Source organism: Zonotrichia leucophrys, chromosome 1, assembly GCF_028769735.1.
Source record: "Zonotrichia leucophrys gambelii isolate GWCS_2022_RI chromosome 1, RI_Zleu_2.0, whole genome shotgun sequence".
Classification (NCBI taxonomy): domain Eukaryota; kingdom Metazoa; phylum Chordata; class Aves; order Passeriformes; family Passerellidae; genus Zonotrichia; species Zonotrichia leucophrys.
Window position 1 is genome coordinate 106366120 of NC_088169.1, and position 20678 is coordinate 106386797.

Below are 20678 nucleotides of genomic sequence, written 5' to 3' on the forward strand. Positions count from 1 at the left end.
GAATTGAAACATGTGACCTACTTTTCCTATATTCAACCATATGCACGCTGCAGAGCTCAGATGCCTGATTTGAGGCGTGGGTTTGTCATTGTTTGGCAAAATGTAGAGGACATGAGAGGAGGTGTGGATGGAGGGATGTTTCCTGTGGGTTCAGAAAGAGCTCAGGCAGCCTGGATTTGACCCTTTGTATATATGAAACGGAAATGTCACAGTCAGAGGAACTGAAACTGAGTATGGAGGTGCTGGGGAAGTTGTTTAACAAACATCTCTCTTTGATCCTGCTCTACTTTAACAGCAGAAAGGCATCAAGGTGAAAAAGGAACAGTTGCTACAAGTGTAAAACTTAAATTGTGCTGCTCCTTAAGAAAAGCAGAAGAAGCTTTAGCACACTTCATCATTCCTCTATGAAGAACAGCAACAGGTTCCTTCTTCTTGGCATGTGGTAAAAAAATAGATGCAATAATAGAAATGATGGGTACCTCTTCCTCTGCTGGCTTGATTCTTTTTCATTTTTTGATTAATAAATCAATGATTAATGTGCACATGAGGGTGTGAGGTGTAGGGGGATACAGTATGGGTAAATGAAGAATGTAATCTTACCCCTAAAGAGCTGCAGCTGAGCCAATTACTAAAGATCAGGAAGAGGCCTGATGTTAACAGGCCACACCTGTAGCCAATAAGCAGAGTGTTATAAAAGAGTGGATTGGTGGGAACTGGAGTCAGTTGGCTGCTGTGAGGACAAGGAAGAGTCCGTGCCAGAGGAGCTGCCTATGGGAAACATCAAGGAGGTAGGAAGCACTAGAAATATGGAACCTTTGCAATGTAATGACAATAGAACCCCTGCACTATAATGATAACAGTCATTGGCACTGGAAGAAGCTGCCCAGAGAAGCTGTGGATGTCCCATCCTTGGAAGTGTTCAGGGCCTGGTTTGATGGGGCTCTGAGCAACCTGTTGTAGTGGAAGGTGGACCTGCCCATGGCAGGGGATTTGGAGCTGAATCCTCTTTAAGGTCCCCTCCAACCCAAAGCATTTTACAATTCCATGGTGTGCATTTTGGACTGCCGTACTGTTCTAGCTAGTGGCAGGTTCTTGCTGAACAGGAATTAATTTGTTCCACCCCACATTGTTGCATTTTCTGTTTCTCTTGCTATCTGTAGTTTTCAGGTAATGTTTTCTTTGCATGGCCTTTGCTCCAGTTTTTCAAAACTAGGCAAATGACCTGCAGAAAAGGACTCTCTGTGAGTACTTGCTGCTAAAACCCATATCTCTTTAAATTTTTTTGTAAAATATAAGCACTGTGAATTAGAGAGCATATTTGAGTTAATGTTGCTTCACAAGAGGCAGGAATTAGTTGAACAGAGGTTTGTCTGTCTATGTAAAATCCTGTTCCCTTACACTTTGACTCTAGCATTACCATGAACCTTGCAGTATAGCTACAGCATACTTAAAACTGAAAGATTAGTTCCTTACTGGTCATAATAATAGTAAAGCATTTTTAATAATAAACCATTCCTATCAGTGGAATATAATATCATTACTATTTTTTCCTTTTGTATGGTTATGTGTAGGGCAGTGTAGAATGAACAGTGCTTTAAATACAGTCTTTGGGAAGGCTTGTTTGTCTTATATGTGTTTGTGCTACAAAAGGAAGTGCACCTGCCTTCTACGTCTGCTTTTTTCCTGCATTCATTTGAAATAGTCATGTCCATCAATACACACCTGCCATTGCTGCAATTTATAGAAAAATTACTAATTCAGTCACACTTTTAGATACAAATAGCAAAACTACTCCAGCAGCCTCTATGCAGCTGAGAGAGTTGCATGAACCTGTCTAATCTAATTTCAGAGTTCCAGCAGCTGGGAGGTCAAGGAGGACAGTGAGTGAGATGGAAACAACAGCAGCAGCAGCAGAGAGTAGGAAACCATTAACTAATTGGGAGAGAGAGGTGTCCGTCCTTTGGTCAGAGAGAAACCCTGATTAAAATATGTCAAGGGTACTGCTGAGAAGTTGTTGGGAAAAGGAGAGAAAAATGCTTTCTCAAACACTGTGATGGGAAAGGGAAGGTTAGAGAGATTGCCTGAGGCAGTGGTACAGAATTCTTTTTGAAACAAGGGGAGGCAGTACTGTAGGCTTATGCAATTTAGCTGGATACTAGCTATAGATAGATTATTTAGGTAGGAACCAATGTTAAAAGATGAAAAAAAAAAAAAAAGCTGTGAGAGCAGCATAAAGAATGGATTAAAGAACTGAGGAAATAGCATCATTTGCATCTTTGCTTGTCAGAGTAGAAATCTGTAGCTTTTTTCACAAGGTTTCCATAAAGATTCATCTGATTTCAGTCTTTTGTAAGTATATGCTCACAAGAAGTAGAAGTAAAGTCTGAAGTTCCTGTGGTACATCTTCTTGCTTCTCCAGAACTATTTCTTAATGGTAGCAGAATGGAATAAGCTCAAAACTCCCAAAAATACAGAGTGGATTGTGAGGTAGCAACTGGTTTAAACCTGAGTGGCTGCAGAGTAAGGTTAGCACATGAGCACCTAGAAAGAGCAGAGGATGAACAAAAATTTTCTGCTTAATTTTCTGAATTTTTCACAAAATGTTGAGTTCTTCCCTTTCCCCAAAACAAAATGTGAACATCCAATTCTGCTTTTTCCAAGGATAAAACAGCCAGATGCAAGAAAAAAGGATGTCAGCAAAGCAAGGGAGGATTCAGGAAGAGGAAAATACAATGATCATGCATGCAAATCATGCATCAGCCACACTGGCATTTTCAAAAAGCCATTTAAAATTTCAGGAATTATAGATAACACAGAGTATGTGATTCTGAGGTGCTTTTCAAGGTGCCTTGTTTATCCTTTTAGAGGCTTCCCTGTCCAGTCTAATTTGAGTTGCTCAAATTGCAGTGCATTCTAGCAGTCCCTGAAAGGCTTGTCCCAGGTAAGGATGGCTGGGGAGCAATTAGTTCCAGACTACAAGTTTCTAGATGCATCATCAGTACCTGGGGAATACCCAGTTAGTTGTTTACATTTCTGCCTGTCTAGTTTATATGTCCTAATACTGAGGCAGAGAACAGGTGCCATGGGACAAAATATGGCTCAGGACATCCTTTTTTAGGTGACCTGTCTGTCACTCCTGTCCTGACAACAGGCCAGCTCAAGGCAAGAAGAACATGCTGCCTTAATTTCTGAACATCAAGGCAAGAGTCAAGACACCACAGCACAAAAAGCAAAGCCATTAAAGTGATTTTTACACAAATTTTAAGGTCCTTTAATATGCTGTAAAGAGCAACTTTCAGAAAATATGTTGCTATATATGTGCTTGTCTTCTAACATGAACTAATGAGAATGTATAAAAAGAAGCATAAGAATCTAAACAAAAAATATTGCATTAAATCCCATTAGATGACTGTTTAAACTTCACGGCCAACACATGGTATCTTCTCTTCCATATTAGCTGTATGTCCTAGAAAACATAAATGTAATCAGGAACAAGTAGAAAATGAAGGAAAACCCTCCAAAAACTAGTGGTCACTTCTCCTTAGGGAACTTTCTTCTGAGCTGTGGAAGGAAAGGTGCATTCTTGGTCAAATCTAAGCAGAGCCAATGAACTGGCTGCTTCTTTAAGCCAGTTAGGCTGCCTAACCAGTATATTTACACTTGGCAGTAGAAATTCCCTTTGGAATTCAGAGAAGATATATTCATAAAACTTTCTGGGAAGTTGCAGAATAGGAGCAATGCTGCAGTGTCGTTTCCAAATCAGAAAGTGTGACTCAGGGGCTTTCTTCCCACTTTTGTCTCAGCGTGCTGTTTTCAATGATGCACTTCAAGCAGTAAAAAGGCAGCTAACAAATATGAGAATTATAGAATTGATTATTATTATAGTTTTATATATATGTGATATATTAAATATTATAATGTATTATATATGTTATATATAATATAACATATAATATGTTATGTATATTATACTATATAATATATATACTATATATAATTATAATATTGATTCAGGGTAAGACATGACTTCAGCTTACAAGGAGTTTGTAGGTAACAAGGTGTGGTTAATATAGTTGGCAGCTCTGTGGTACATGGTTGCTGACTGGTGATAAAACATGGCAGGGATCAAGTGGAGGCCTTCAAATCTGCACAAACTCCTGCCAAACTAAGTGAGATGTAACTTCTCAGCAGTTTCTTCCTATCAAGGTCATTACAAAGTGTCATGGGATGTGATGGCATTTTTCCATTTCATGATGGCTGGGTCCATTGGTTTTGTCTGCCATACACAAACCATTCATTTTTCTGGAGAATATATTCATTTATTCCTGTGATACCTTCTTCAGAGTTTTCTATTGATTTTTGCTTTTCATCTGTCATTTATAAGTAACCATTCCAGCCCTTGTGATTTTTTTTAATCTATTCCCTAGATTCCTGTTGCTATTGATTTCTTTTTCTACTTTTGTATGCTATTTTCAGAATTAATCCTTTTTGCAGCTTTTCTTTTTTTTTTTCTTTTTTTTTTCAATACATATGGTAAGGAAACCTGGAGCAATACATTGACTTGGTAATAAAGGACAACCAATAGCTGTGGTGCTATATTTCCAACTCCTCATCTTTCAGAGATATATTAATGATTTTTTAGTACATCCATTACAGAACTGTAGCAAAAGAAATTGAGGCTTCTTTGACTATACTAGCTCATTCTCTTTGTTGCCTTGCCTAAAAGTGCTTTAGAAAAATAATTGAAAAATCTCGTTTCAATTTTGGGAGTGATTTCCACACTGAGTTCTCTTCCCCTTTCTAATTGTCCTTTAAAATTCCTTTTTCTAATTCTTTTAAATTCTGCAAGCAGGCTGGTGGCTTGAGGCATCTGTAATGGAATATCATGCATAAAATCTATGCATAATGTGTCAGTAAAAGACAATTGCAGGCCTATAAGGGCTCAAGTGAATTGCAGGTGTTTTGATGGTTTAAAAGCCAGCAGAAATGCCTCATAAATTGGTATTTTAATAAGTTAGGTAAACTGGGAGCAGTAATTATAATTTTTAGTTTCCCATAAAGCTCAAGCAATGTGGAGCTACTCATCTGTATTCGCACTGTACTCATACGTGCTCTAAAATGCAGTTGGAATTTTTCCCTTCATACATAGCAAATAAAAATATTATTAATTAAAAAAAATTTGTGGGATACACAAAACTTTTTAATTTTTTTGACTGAAAGAAACTAGCCAGCAACCAAAGGAAAAAAGTCAATCTTCCCAATCTAACACAGAAGCCAAAGAACGCTCCCTCCACTGGAAACATGGTTTGACCTATCTGGAAGTGTAAGCAGTAATAATAGTAACAATAATAGTTAAAAAAAAAAAAAAAAAACCTCTATTTTGACTCCTCTTACTGAGTCTTGTGGTTGTCCTTACATTCTTGTGTATGGGAATTTGGTCCTAGCGACATTGTTGAAGTTTCAAAATGCCCCTTATGAAGAGTTGAGAAGCAGATTTTTTAATTGTTGTTTTTATATTAAAATTATATGTCAGAATCCTAGTCAGTGAGGTGACTAATTTTTTCCTAATTCTGTTCCAATTGGGTTACCACATACCCAGGGAGTAATTGCCCTTATTGAGTTCTGCTTACTGGAAAGCATCAGCAAGAGCATGAATTCCTTGATTTTTCTTTATACATCTTCATGTTTTCAGTTCTACTGTGATGTCCAAAATCACTCCAATTTCCTGACAGGAAGGGTGCAGTATCTGCCTCAGCTGCACTTTTCGTGGGAGCAATCTTCAGTCATTTCAGCTCTGATTTTCCCCACCAATCCATATGTTCCTTGCAATGTGTTTTCCCAGCCCCAGACCTCCCAGGCTGCAGGAAGCCCTGGAGTTCTCTCCCTCCCACTGGCATTTTCTCCAGCCCTGTGCTGTCACCCAGCCTGCAGCAGCCTCGCAGGTGACAGCTGTGCCCTGGCCAAGGCATGGGAGAGGAGTTCCCTTCAAAGGAACCAAAGGCTTGCTTTCTTCTTTGCTGCTCAAAGATTTCTTTTTCCCTCTCAGTCAGTAGGGGAAGGGTTTGAAGTGTGGGGGTTTTGGTTGTTTGTTCATTTTAAAGTATCCAAATATTCATGTAGTAACTCTGTAGTTTTGGGGGCAGGTTAGTGGCTCATAAAAAACCAGCATTGATCTTTGATTTTTGTCTAAAATGAACTTTGCTGCTAAAGAGCTGAAAAGATAAGTAAAGGCTTTCAGTTCATCCACTCTAATTGTTTCCAGGGAGTGGGAAGTGAGAAATAGACCTTATTTATGAATGCTACTGATCAAAAGAGATAAAACTAAACCTTAGTTATTAGTAGAGTCTAAAAGGACTCCTATGCACTGATTCATTGTTGTGAACAAAGTGTTCAGAAGCCACAAAAGACAGGTAGATGCTGTGATGTCTCCCTGGAAATAAGGCTGCCTCAAACATCAAAATGCTTTTAATGCTCATTGGTGGGGGACTGATGTGCAGAATACTTTTTCACTGGGGAAAAAAAACCATCCACCCTCTCAACTTCACATTTAACAGCCTTGCTTTTGGTATGAAAGGCATTTGGCAAGTGAACCCATTACAATAATCAGGAGTGCTGCTCTAACAACTGCTGTCAGGCAAAGAGCTCTTCCTCTCTCTCTCCTCCCTTCCTACTCCTTTACTTTACAGCTGTATTCAGTGAACAGACCCAAGCTGTAATAACTGACTCTTAAAGACACTGGCACTCGAGGGGATGGCCTTCAACTTCTACACTTCCCTGTCTCTTCTGAAAGAAAATGTAAAAAAAAAGCAACTGACTCTGAGTTTGCATTCCAAGAAGTAGTGATATGAATAAAAAAGAGCATTACTGCTGAACATATGCTTACTGCTTTAATTGCCAGGATATAGCATGGTGGAAAATGCCCATACAGCATGACTGCAGCTGTATCACCATGGTTTAATCTTAAAAAGTGATGAACTAACTTATAATTATAAGTGTTCTGTGTATGTTGGGCTTATACAAGACTACTGGTACAACTATTTGGGCAAAACCCCCTGCTCTCAGCAAAATAGTTGGACTATTCTAGTAAATATGTACAGATTCACTTATGTATTGAACTCTGTCCATTTACAGATTGTGGGCTTATTCAACATGTGGTTTTTGGCTAAGCACAGATTCCAAAATTGGTATCTCTGAGACTAATTAAGATCATTAGCATACTATTGAACATTTTCAAAACAATGTAATTGAGACAAAAATTTGATTTCTGTACTCCCTGCAGTTTTATCTGCGGTTTTGCTTTCCATTTGGAAGTGAAGCCAAGGTCACAGAATATTTCAATAACCTACAGTGGATGGGCTGCTAAATGTCATTCCCTTGAATACAATTACAACTTTAAAAAAAAAAAAGTGCATTGTCCATTTGCTCTAAATGCATCTTTGATGGATGCTTCTGTATCTTTGTGATAGATTTTCCCCCCTCCCCTCCTCTATAACTCAATTGGATGAAGTCTTACATAGCTGTAATAATCAATGGTGATATAAAATCAATTAGAAATTTGTTTGGCATTATGAAACTGAGATTTTGGGTCAGATCTAGGTAGGAAGTAGCCAAAGTGCTTAACCTTCTACACTACAAGGGGTTCAAGGCTAATTTTTACCCAACAGCATCATTATACTTTATTTTTGACACAACTCATATCGAATCTTAATTTTAAAGATAAGCAATTGGAAAAAGGTGAATGACTTCTTAGTTCATCCTCATAACTCAATACTTTATTTTGTATTCATATCTGATACCACAATGATGGATTTGCTCTTAATTGTCACATCTGTTTTCTGTGTCAGAAATCCTTCAAATGGGGCAATACCTTTGGGCAAGTAGAATGTAAATCTGACTTTTAAGTTGAGGCTGACTGGGGGGAAAAAAAGGTGTTAGTGAATGTGCTTCTAGAAAGAAAATGGGAATCACAGTAGTGATTTGGTTATATTACATTACAGTTTTAATTAGGGATGTTACATTTACAGCCTCTTCTCCATCCTCCTCTCATTTTGTTGACACGTTCATACCTCATACCTACTAAAATTGTTCAATAAAATCCCAGCTCTGCTGAAATCACTTCCAAAATACTAACTAATTTCAATGGTACTAATACTCATAGACATAGAGAAGAAAGTTGGTTTCTCTAATTGATCTTCCTATCTCAATTACAGGAGGTGATTTCCTGATCTTTTTTGCTGACTTCCAGTAATATCGACATCTTCAAAATCCCAAGCACAAAAAAAAAACCAAAAACCCCAAAAACTGGTCTAAACCACCACTAACAATAACAATACACAAACCAAGAAAAACCCCACAGGCTGTCCAGAAAGATACACTCTACAACAGATCTAGGATAAATCTTATATGAATGTTCTTGCACTGAATTGTGGAATGGCTGAGTGGTTTGGGTTGGAAGGGAACATAAAGATCATCTTTGCTTCAACCTCCTGCCAAGGGTGGGGACACTTTCCACCAGACCACACTTCCCAGAGCTCCATCCAAGCGGGCCTTGAACACTTCCAGGGATGGAGCACCCACAAATTTTCTGGGCAAGCTGTGCCAATGCCTCACTGCCCTCACAGTAAATAGTGTAGACTATAAGTGTTTAAAAAGACTACATAGCACACAATTATTACATAAAGGTGAGCATTTCCTCTTTGCTCTGAACAGTGAGCTGCTGATACCTATCCCAACTAAACCCTCTTTCTTCAAGAAGACCTGAGCAATAAATGCTACTGCTCCCAAGTGGCAGGGCCATAATGATAGTAATTGCCTAGATTTTATTTCCCTTTCTCTCTATGTGTATTTCCAGTTCTATTTTGCTTCAAAACAAATGGATGTGAACCTCAAAAAAAAAAAAAAAAAAAAAAGAATGGAAGCTATCTACTTATTGCTGTTTTGGTGATATGACTAGAAATGTAGATTTTCTAGACATATCACATGTACAGTCAACAGAAAGATTTTCCCAGGCATCAGTTGGAAGGCATGAATACCCACTTGCCTGTTTACATTTAATTAGATGCTTTGTACTCCTTTATTGAAACGCCTGGAGAAGAAAATTCATTGTTCCCTATAGTAACTAATATTTTTGAGCCTGAACTACTCCTCGGAATACACTGTAAATTTGGTGTTGCTTGGAGCATGTATTTGGGAGGGAAGATGATAGTTTGTAATTATGAACAAATATCTGCAGTAGTTCAGTATCTTTCCCCCTCAGGCTTTTCCTTTTCTTCATATTCAAATCTGTTGCATCTGCTTATATCATCCCAAAACCAGTTCCAAGCCAAGATTTTGAGGCTTTTTCTTGGCTCCCCCACCAATCTGTTTAACTGTTTATTAAGTGTCCATCACAGCAGTCTCTTTCTTACCCTGTGCACGTATTAGGAATCATTAGCTTTGTCACTAGAGGATAAGCATCCACATGGAAAACTTGTAATGCACACAAGGTGCAGTCTATTGACATTACATCATATGCCTTGTTATATTACCAAAACAATTAAGTTATCTGAGTATCAACACTGCATGTACACATCACATCATTTTTAAATCAAAGCACTTAGCAGCAGAGAAATGAATAATTAAGAACACTTAAAACTTATGCTGCCCACACAGCAGTACAGTAAGTACATTATTCTTCTCAAGACTTTTACCTTAATAGACCATAAGCTCTTCAATGAAGGCAGATTTTTGCTGTTGCTGTCCCATACTTTGTCTGTGTCTGGCATAAGAGGACTCTGCTCTGCAGCAAAATGGAGGAGGCCAAAGATATCTTGTCTTAAGAATGTGTTCATGCATCTTGTAATTTTAATTACATTCTGAGCTGATCATTATTCAGTCTTTGATAATTTCTGATCATAACTGCTTGACCCTTGTTTAATTTTGATTTTTCACTGTCTGAAAAAGATTTTTCTCTGGTGGAAACTGCCTTGAGACCATGGATGCCAAGAACTTGTGCTATGTCAGACACACTGCCAGGTGTCAATCATGAGGATGGTTTTGATTGCCCTGTAAAATGAGCACACCAGACTGGACACTACCCTGAATGATCTTCCTGACTGGGAATAAGTGCCTAGTCCAGGGCTGCAAAGCAAGTGTTCTCTGCCACAGCAGGATGTCTTACATTGCTTTGTGCAGTGGGTCCCAGTCAGTTCATGACTCCTGCCACCAGCATTTCAGCTCTCTTCTTCCATGCTCCATCTCTCAGGCCATCTGTACAGCGAGGTGACTGCTGGGTGTGAAGCCATAGCAGCCTGAGTTTTGACACAGCCATATCCATAGTCATGGATCAGTACTGGATATGCTCCAAGACACTTCCACTGAAGAGGCCTGTGTCTCTGCTGCACAATCTGTGAGAAGCCTAATTGGCACACCTGCTTTCAGGCTCTTGTTGGGGAAACTTCCACCAGGCAATTTTTAGTATGTTGCTACTCTAAATCCCTTCTTCTAAGCTTATGTTACTGTCTACATCTCAGATTCTGAGATTTCAAAGCCTGCCTTTCTTTCAGTTTTGCTCCATTTTGCAAAATGTTGTAAATGCCTGGAACTGGGTTTTTTCGTGTGTGTGTGTATGTACACATATATAGGTAAAATTTTTTCTTAGCTAACAAAAGGAAGCTCAGCAGAAAAAGAAGACATTTTAGAATGTACAGTAAACACCTTGGGAAGGCTGAATTATTTAAAATAAAATACATATATACCAAACAGTTATTTAATTATTTTAATTACTTCCATCTGCCCAGCCTTCCATACTCTCTTCCACTTTCACAGCTGTAGCTTGTATTCTCATGCCATACAGGTATTTAGAAAAGGCATGCACATGAGTAGATAATATAAATGTTGATGAACTGAAGCGTCATGCATTTTGTTTCTAAGATAACCTTACCTACTCCTTGTCTTTCTTGATCATTGATGAACTTTCCACAAGTCTGTCTTCATTTTTTTTCAATCGCTAAACTATATCCGACAAACAACAAGTGGTGAGTACTTTTTTTCCACTTTGTGTGAATTACTAGTAATGAAAATTTCCTTTCTCAATGTAAAATTTTTTTTGGGTTTTTTTTTGGTTTTTTTTTTCCAAAAATAACTTAGCAGTGCTTTTACAACAACGTTGAACGCAGCTTGTTTGTTATCCTGGAATGTTTACAAAATATTTAATGGACTGGAGATAATAAGCATTTAATTTCTGGAAATTTTTGTTTGCTGAGGTTTACAAAAGGTGAATACTCCCCTTTCTGCTTGAGAGTGCCTAAAATGTGAATTCTTACCTGACTTGCTTCATGGTGATCTCTGTGTAGATAAAATACCTGGTTCTGTTCTCATGCTCCTTATTGGCTGTTTATCACAAAACTGTGCTGATTAATAAAGGGTAATATTGGAGTATTACATTCACAATACCAATTTTCTGGACAACCTCAAGTCATATTTCTGTACTTGAGGAAGTTCTATAAACAAGTATTGATAACCAAGTTGTAGTGTTATTGGGTTGCTACACTTGAAGCTGCCCAGAGAAGTGAAGCTGTGGATGCTCCATCCCTGGCAATGTCCAAGGCCAGGTTGGGTGGAACTGTGAGGAACCTGGTCTAGTGTAAGGTGTCCCTGCCCATGGCACATGGGTTGGAATGAGATGGAATGAAGTTCCCTTTCAACCCAAAATGAAAGGGAACTGGGGTTCTCTTGATTCCATGATTCAACACAAGAAGAAAGGAGGAGGGAAAGAAATGATCTGGAGAGGAAAGCCATCCCACAGGTTAAGTACGTGCAGATCTGGATTCATAACAGGGATCTGGCTCTGTGTATGAAACATCAATCATTTCTTAACCTCTCTGTCCCAATGTCCTCAGCTGCAGAATAAGGTTAATAATATTTACCAGCCAGTGGCAGTGGACCACTAATCTGTCAGAATGCATGCAGTAAAGTATTATTTCTGTGTATTGGAGGTGGGGGGGGAATATCAGTGATGCTTCAGGCTCTCATGACGTGATCCCTATTTTCAGAGAGTGCTGGCAGGAACCGCTTGGCATATTCCCAGGAGGGATAGCATGCCATCTTCAAAGGGTGATAAAAATTTACGGTTGGAGCAGCTTGCTGGGTTTTCCATCAGCGATTCGGCAGGCGGGGTTCCTCCCCATGTGCGGCTGCGGGTGCCCGGGGCCGGTGCCGCTGTCCGCGGTGCTGGAGCTCCGGAGCGCCGCAACTTTCGCGCCCCGCCCGGCCGTGCGCCTACTCGGGCACGTTTCCCTCATTAAACTAACTCCTCCCTTCGGCTGCGGAGCCCGTAGGAACGGGGGCCTTCCTCTCGCTCTCCATCCGCTCCCCTTCTTTTTTTTTCACCCCCTTTAGCAGAGCAAGGGAGCCTGCTCCGCCTGGGCTGTGCTCGCTGCGGACCGCGCACCCTGAGCTGGGCTCCAGCTCCAGCGGGATCTGCCCCCGCCCTCCCCGGCAAACTTCGGGCGCCTCCCGCATCTCCCGGGACCGCGTTTCCAGGTAAGAGGGGAGAGGGCAGGAGATGAGAGGTTAAAAAAGGGGATGGGGGGCGGAATCCTGGGGTTTATCCCCAGCACTGCCCGAGCCAGGCCGGGGCTCACCCTGGGGGCGGGGATGGGCGCGCCGGAGCATCCTCCCCTTTGGAGCATCCCCCGGGAGCGGCGGCCCCGGCCCCGCACCGCCCCCCGGGAGCTCTCGCTCCCTCGGCTGGTGCCTCCCGCCGCCCAGGTAACTTCCCCAAGTTTGGCCGGGGCTGGAGGTGGGAAAGCGGGAGAGGTCGGTGGGCTCTGGGGGCGCGGAGCCCCAGAGCAGAGGGGAAAACCCCTAGTGCTTCTAGCTGGGCTTGTCCTGGGCATCCCTCGGAATCCTAATGGCCAAGCTAAGGGAGGAGTCAGTAACGTGCTGGCATGAAGAATGAGCAAAACTCCGATGCTCTTTCATCCTCTTTTACCTACAATTTAATGCATCAAAATGCCAGCTATTTCAAATTATAGATCAAAATATAGCAAGCAGTTCAGTTCATAAAAGGTGTTAGAGTGCAGTATGTAAATTGGAAATTGCACACTTCATTAATTTGGAGCTAGCATAATATATTGAATTTGGCTGAAGTTAATAATAAGAAAAAAGTTAGGCAAGAAAGATAGTTGTAATTAGCTTTGGGAGAAGTAATACAAATGCAAATGAGTGTGATGACACTTCAGTAGACATGTTGCACCAAAGGAAACACAACCTGATGAATTTAAGCTTTGTGCAACCAGCTCAGAAGGAGCCTTTTTTTTTTTTTCTTAAGTTTGGATAAGTGGAAATATGTCTACCACATACCTATGTGTGTAGGTAAAACATTTGTGGTCAAGAAGGAATACTAATGCTTAAGATGAGTCTTAACATAGGCCTATAGGATTGCAAAAATGGGCTCTAACTCTTTTTTTTTAAAAAGAAATCTTGGGTCAAGAATAGGCTGGGTACCAGCTGTAAATCCAGGAAAGTAATTATTCTTCTAGTTTAAGGTGCAACTTCCTATTTAAAGTTATTGATACTGGGTTACTTATTTCAGATTTAACCTACATAAAATATACTTCATGAATTAAAATACTTGTGGAAAACAAACCATATTTTATTCCTAATGCCACAGAAATTAATGATGAAAATTAGTTTTGGAGTTACGTGTTACTTGTTACATTTCAGGTATTTCATACCTGGTACACATTTCACTATTTCTCTGGCATCTTTTCATGCAGCTGGATATAGCAAGAGCATAGGTGGTTGTTGTTGGTCATTTCACTTCTGTAAGCCAGAGGCACGGAGGCAAAATTGAGAAAAGCATTAATTCCCTTGCCTCATGTCTCCTGCTGGGTGGTGAGAAATAGGTGCTCTCTACTGCAGCTCAAATTTGGTGCAAGTAGGAGGTGTTTACCTGCATCTTCCCATCCAAGGCTCCATCAGCAGTGTCAGTCAGAGAAATGATTGCATGATTAATTGAATGAGAGTGATTAATATGGGCACAGGATATTCACCAGCCTGTTGCTGTAACTCACAGTAGGCATTCAATTGATATTCTTGGTAACATTAATAACCTGTGTACCATTGTGGAAAACTCTGAACACCAGATGTAAACTTTATTTTGCAGTTAATTTGTAGAAATTGGGTGCAAATGTGAGTCTTTCCTCTCTTTAATGACATTTGCCTGTGTGCAGAGGACTGCCATGTGATCTGTGTGTTGCTTGAGCTACTGGAGTTCTTACAGTGCAGTTATGGTGTACTGTTTCTCTGAGTAGTTATGAATTTCTGTTGCACATTTTACTCTGGCTTCAGAATGAATTAAAAAAATATCTGTTCTGATGTCAAGTAGAGTTCTCAAAATCAACAGATAACAGTATAAGTATATATGCTTACACTGAAAGTCTCTTTATTCCAAAATTCTTAAATTAGGCAGGTTGTAAACATGAGAATAAACATGAAAAGAATCCCACCAATCCTATTTCTTAAAGAAACAATAAAGAAAAGGAATAACATTAGGGATGAAAGCCACTTCTTTATATGTTTTTCCTGAAATTTAGCAGGATTGATGTTTCCAATGCAAATTTTTGTTGCAGGTTCAAGTACTAGGTGGGTGTTATTACCTTCCTTTCTCCCTCCTTGACTTCTTGTTTGTGCTAAAATTAAGTTTCCCAACAGTGAGACGTCACCAGGCTTTTTCACAAGTAGCAATTGAAACCTCTTAACACGCCTACAAAGCTGAAAGCCAAGTCATCTATTTAAAGAGTGTTTTGAAGTAGTGCTTTTCTTTGTTTGTTATCTGGGCAGTGGAGAGACAGTTTATCTGACACCAATTCCCTTGGAATATTTGGGTTTTTCTGTGGAATAACTGATCTTAATGAATGTGGGGAATTGGCAACAGATTAAATCTTGATCCATGGTTCAGCTCAATGAAAAAACTCAGGAGTGCCTTCAGAACCAGGGCTTTGTCTTTAAACATTGAATGTAGAGAACCTGTTACAAGGTCAGCTAGAAGTTATAAGCAACAACAAATGGCCACCTATGAAGTCTCTACTGATGAGACATTTTGTGAGAAAGACAAAGCAGTCTGCATCTTTTGGAGGGAATAAAATCCCTGGAGCCCAAATACCTGTATCTGAGTGTCACAATGTCTGGTCTCTGATCTCCTAGTGTATGTTTAGCTTGCTCGGAGGGAGAGAAAAGTCTTGGCAGAAAACAAAACAGAACCAGCCTTTGTGAAATACAGAAACAAGCTCTGTGCCTGCAATTGGAGCTGAGGCAGGAGTCACAGAAAAGCATAAAATGTCATCAGGGGTTAAACTTAAGTGAAAGTGGAAAAATAATGGCAGTCTTTGTCCAAAAAATCCCCTCAGTCAAGGTGTCAAAATGAGATATTGCTTTTATTACACTGCACTGATGCTCAGGCATTGATTTTTCTTTTATCTGCTGGTCTGCTTCTCAATCAGCAGAATTTCTTCATCAGCTCCACCTTGCACCTCACAACTTCATGGGGTTTGACTGCGAGTCATGACTGGGCTTCTGGAAGGTAGCATGTCCTTGGCTGTGGGAAAAACAATGTTAAATACTGTGGTGATTTTCATAGTATAATGTGTTTTCTTCCTTTCTAACCTGTTTTCAACCATGATTTGTAGAGTAGCTTTACTTTTTTTCATTAAGGCATCTTTCAAAACCCAGGGCCTCCAACAATGCTACTTTTTCTTTTAAACAGAAGACAAAACTCTCACAGCAAAAAATCCAAACCAATGGCTGCAGAAGCATTTCCTTCCCCCTTCACCCTGTAAACAAGAAGTTTCTGTCACAGAAGTACACTTAGCTAGAGCCTAGAATCAGAGATATAAAATATTGAATGAACAATGGATTTAAGGTGGCACATTCTCAGGAAGCTTGGTCAGAATAAAGACCTCTTCAGGTCACAGAGGGCAAGTGTCTGCCCTTAAAGGTTGAAGTTTCTAGCTCTCATGGATCATGACTTTAAAATCACAAAATGCAACATTGCTATGCATCGGAAAGTTACTCAAAGAATTTCTTTAGGATTTTAAAATTTATTAGCAACTGTGCTTTTTATCTTATAGAAGCCCAAACAGCTAAACTCTGGAGAGATCCTTTAAAAGAGATGTAACCATAATTCCAATAAATATTAGAAACTGCTAGACTACTCTCAAAAAATTTTTTGGTAAATGATGCACTCTCTGAACATATGAAGGTATGATTGCTTGTATGGGAGGAACATTGACTGTTTTATTCCCCTGGGATTTATGCCTACTTGGATTTTGCATACTCAACATTACAAGAAAAAAAAGCCCTAACCAACTGTTTCCATCTCTGTTGGTACTCCCACTCAAAAAATTAGGTGATTTTTTGACTTTTCCCTTTCTTCACAGTTATTCTATCCTGACTTGTTTTTTTTCAAGTCCATCAAAATTAGCTTAGGTCAGGCAGGGGGGATTTACAAAAACAACTGTGGCAGTGCTCCTTGTTAGTGGTAATAATGTAAAAATATGTAGTACATAGACAACACTGTAATTTAATAACTTATTAAATAATGATCAGATTTCTTAGCTATACTAGATGATGAAATACATTCACTGGAATGTATTAAATAGATCAGCCTCCAGCTAATTTAGTTTTTCTAAACAGTCCTGTACAATATTACAAACATCTGTAACTGTACAAAAGAGAAAAAGGAAAAAAAAGAGGCAGCAGGGACCAAAGGAAATAATTTGGAAATCCTGTGCATATGAAATAGCTCAACAGGGTGTGTGTATTCATTTGTAGGCGATTAGGAGAGGTGTCAGGCTTTGAACCTACTCAGACTTTACCACCTGCTTGTATGAACCTGAGCAGATGCCCAGGTCAGCCTGGCATCTCCCACCCCTTAGTTGCTCTCCATGAAGACTGTTGGCTGCTGTAAATTCTGAATTATTGATTTCTGCTCCCATGTTGGGGGAGCTGGAACGTGGTGGTGCTTCTGCACTTCCTCAAGAACATGGGACTGCACAGGTCCTGAGCAAATTCCAGCAAGTTCAGCATTCCTATTTGTGTATGAGATATCCAGATATTCCAGAGTGGTTTCCAGTCATTAAATATACATTTGGCACTCATACAGTCATTATACTCTTTCTTCTGATGGGAGCAGGGATTTCTTTTTCCCCTTGTTTTTTCTTGTCATATCAGAGCGAAGGGCCCACCTTGAAAATTCCCATGCTAAATTCCAGCACTGAAAAGACAAAATTTGGGTTAGAGCTTGTTGGCTGAGCCATAGAAACTTCCTTATTCTTCTAAGCAGCAGGCTGAAATGTGTCAGCACAAGCACACTTGCACTGAAAAGTCTTCATGTTGCTTTGGTCACCTTATGGAGCTTGGAAGTCTTTCTTCCAGCCTCTCCAGACCAACAGGCACTGGTGGAATCTCTCTATTCTAGTTTTCCTTCCCCATCCACCAAAAACAAAAGTAAAGAGGGACTTTAGCCAAAATGTTTAAAATCCCAGGAGAAAAAAAATGTTACATCAACCTCTGTGGGCTTCTGATGTGTGTTAGAGACAAACCAGACACAGCAGCATGTGCAGGAGATGAAAGGTGGGCAAGTGGTACACAACTTCTTTTATTTATTCCTTTTTACAGAATTTTACTTATCTAGTGTAGTGCCCCTCTTTCTTCTTTAGAGTGTAACAGATGAAAATACATCTTAAGCCTCACAATTTTCTAATGTAAATGTAGAGTGGGGAAAAGAGATCAGAATAATGAATGGTTCAGAGAAGTGCAGATTTTTAAGCACTCTGTTATGCTCCTGCTCCCTTTTCTCTGCTATTTTTTGTACTCTCTATTTTAGACATGAGTGTTTCTCACAGGGTTTATTATTTTGTTGTTGTTTGTTTTTGTTCTAGTCTTTCAATATTATGGTCCACATGTGTTTGAGATCAAAATAGTTATCATCTGAATTTAATTTAGTACACCTTTCTCATTGTGATGGTCTGCTATTTCAGAGAGTACAATGCTACTATTAATCATCATAAAGAAAATGCATGAAAACAGCCCAAAATATGTGTCAGGTACTTCAAGGTGATGGATGCACAATAGATAGCCCCATTATTATCACTCAGTAACTTGAAAACTTTTGGTCCTCACATTTTCTCACTTTAAAACATCATTAACTTGTTCATGGGATCCAATACTTTGTGAAAAATGTATTACTCTCCTACTCACTTTTTCCTCATCCTTCACCTGTATTGACAGAGCCAGTTACCTGAAATTTCTTAATGCATTGGAAATTTACTTTTCAGTGTATGACTTAGCAAAGAAAACCAAAACAAATGGTTTTATGGAAAAAAAGTCAATTCTATTGATTTTGGTATGTTAACGCAAAAGCAGAAGGTATGAGTGATTGTAATTAGGGAACTTATGTTGATTAATCACAGTTTTATTTACTCATTTGTTCTCTTTTGTGAATCAGAAAGACTTAAAGGCTAAAATATCTGTGTCAACTGAATGTAGCTGATATTCTTCTTCTTTAAGGATTGTTACAAAAATTATTCAAATCTAGTGACATTGACCAGTGCAGCCTACAGATATTCCTCAATCAGAGCATTGACATGATCTAATCTAACCATTTGGGAAGTAAATTGGTTGCACTTTCCACAACCATCTTCTGCTCTCTGTAGTGATACAGCCAATTCCTGTATCAGAGCTATCATCTGAACAACTGGATGAAAAATCTTAAAAGCTAAAGTCATGCAATATTTAAACTTTCTATTGCAAAGAAATAGATTTTTTGCAAAGGAATAGATTTTAGAAATTGGTGGGATTTTTTTTTTGTTTTGGTTTTTTTTTTTTTTTTTTTTTTTTTTTACATTTTGGGAAATAAAACCTTTTTAAGTCTTAATGAAATTGCCTTGAAGGTTCATAGTGTTTCAGAAAAGTGAAATTGCTAAGTGTCTATACAAAAAAGGATTTTTAAAGGCCCAGCTTAAAACATATTTGTCTTCATTCAGGAACCATTAATTCAGAGTTATAGTATGTCTTCAGGTAATTTTTATTTCTCCTAACAGTACATATGTTACTTTCTTTATAACATTTATCTGATGTTAAAAAAGTTCAATCTTAAAAATATTGCAACTCTTACATTTTTCACTTTAAATTTTAATCAGAGAGCATGGGAGAATCAATAGTTACTTAAACTTTGAAAGGTTCTGAAAGCAAATCTGATTATAAGTTAGTGACTTTATGATTTAGTATGTTACTGAATAATCAATGACTGCTATCAGATGTTCCGAATCACTCTTACTAAATATGTTTTGGGAAGTTTGTAATTACACCACAGAAGTTTCAGGCAGGTGTGCTGAACTGAAGAAGACATCATCAATGACACAGAGAATGGACTGAGTGAACCCTCAGCAGGTTTTGCAGATAGCACCAATCTGAGGGGTGTGGGTGACACACCTGAAGGACGGGATGCCATCCAGAGGGACCTGGACAAACTCAAGAAGTGGCCCATGGGAATCTCATGAGGTTTAACAGACCAAGTCCAAGGTGCTGCACCTGGGTCAGGGCAGCCCCAGCACCAATCCAGGCTGGGGATGAGCAGACCCAGAGCAGCCCTGGGAGAAGGCCCTGGGGGTGCTGTGGGTGAGAGGCTGCCATGGCCTGGCCATTGGGAGCCTAGAGCCCCCCGTGGGCAGCAGGGCAGGGAGGGGATTCTGCCCCTCTGCCCCCTCTGCTGAGAGCCCACCTGCAGGGCTGCATCCAGCTCTGGGCTCCCAGCACAGCAAGGACAGGCACCTGCTGGAGCCAGCCCGGAGGAAAGGCTGAGAGCACTGGGATTGTTCAGCCTGGAACAGAGAAGGCTTTGGGGTGACCTCATTGCGGCCTTCTGGTACGTGAGGGGAGCCCACAGGAAAGATGGAGAGAGAGTATTTATGAGGGTCTGGAGTGACAGGACATGGGAGAATGATGTTAAAATGACAGACAGTGGGTTTAGGTCGGATATTAGGAAGAAGTTCTTTGCTGTGAGGGTGGTGAGGCACTGGCACAGGAAAAGTTGTGGCTGCCCCACCCCTGGAAGCGTTCCAGAGCAGGTGGGATGGGGCTCTGAGCAGCCTGGTCTGGTGTCGCATCCATTGCAGGCCCTTCCAACTCAAATCCTTCTAAGGTTCTGTGATTCCATGATCTGCAGAGGCCCCTTTTCTGATGTCACAAGAATCTCTGCTCCAGCAATGGATTTGCCATCTCAGTTGAGCCATGGCTGCCTCCAGGCTGGCAGATGTCCCAGGTTATCTGTTCAGCCCATGCCTTCTGTGCCCAAAGACAGTGTCTGGCAGCTTGGAATGAGGACCAGGAGAGCTCTGGCCCGGTGAGGGCAGCACTGGAAGCCTCTGGTGTGGTATGAACTCTTGTTTTGCTGCTTTTTTATTGCATCTGGATTTAAACAGGCAAAACAATCCTGATACTGCAGGGAGGTCCTCATCAGATAGTATCTGGTTCCACAGATGGCCCTCTGGGAGACTTTGTATTCATAATGTCTTTGGTAATGCACTAGCAGAAATGAGGTTAAAAATACAGTCTTTGTAACAGGCAAAGTTAGACATCAGTGATAAATTCAATTATTTTAAATGCATCAGACCAAGTTCTGATTTCACTTCCAC

The 20678-nt window shown here is 39.9% G+C and overlaps 1 protein-coding gene across 1 annotated transcript in view; it reads left to right on the forward strand.

The window, feature by feature from the left end:
• The first annotated feature begins 738 nt into the window (after window positions 1-738).
• Window positions 739-20678, forward strand: part of ROBO2 (roundabout guidance receptor 2) — a 1045391-nt gene continuing 1025451 nt past the window's right edge. The window contains exons 1-2 of the mRNA XM_064726845.1: window positions 739-788; window positions 12379-12522. The gene's annotated coding sequence lies outside the window, so the exon portion shown is untranslated. The remainder of the gene's footprint in view (window positions 789-12378; window positions 12523-20678) is intronic.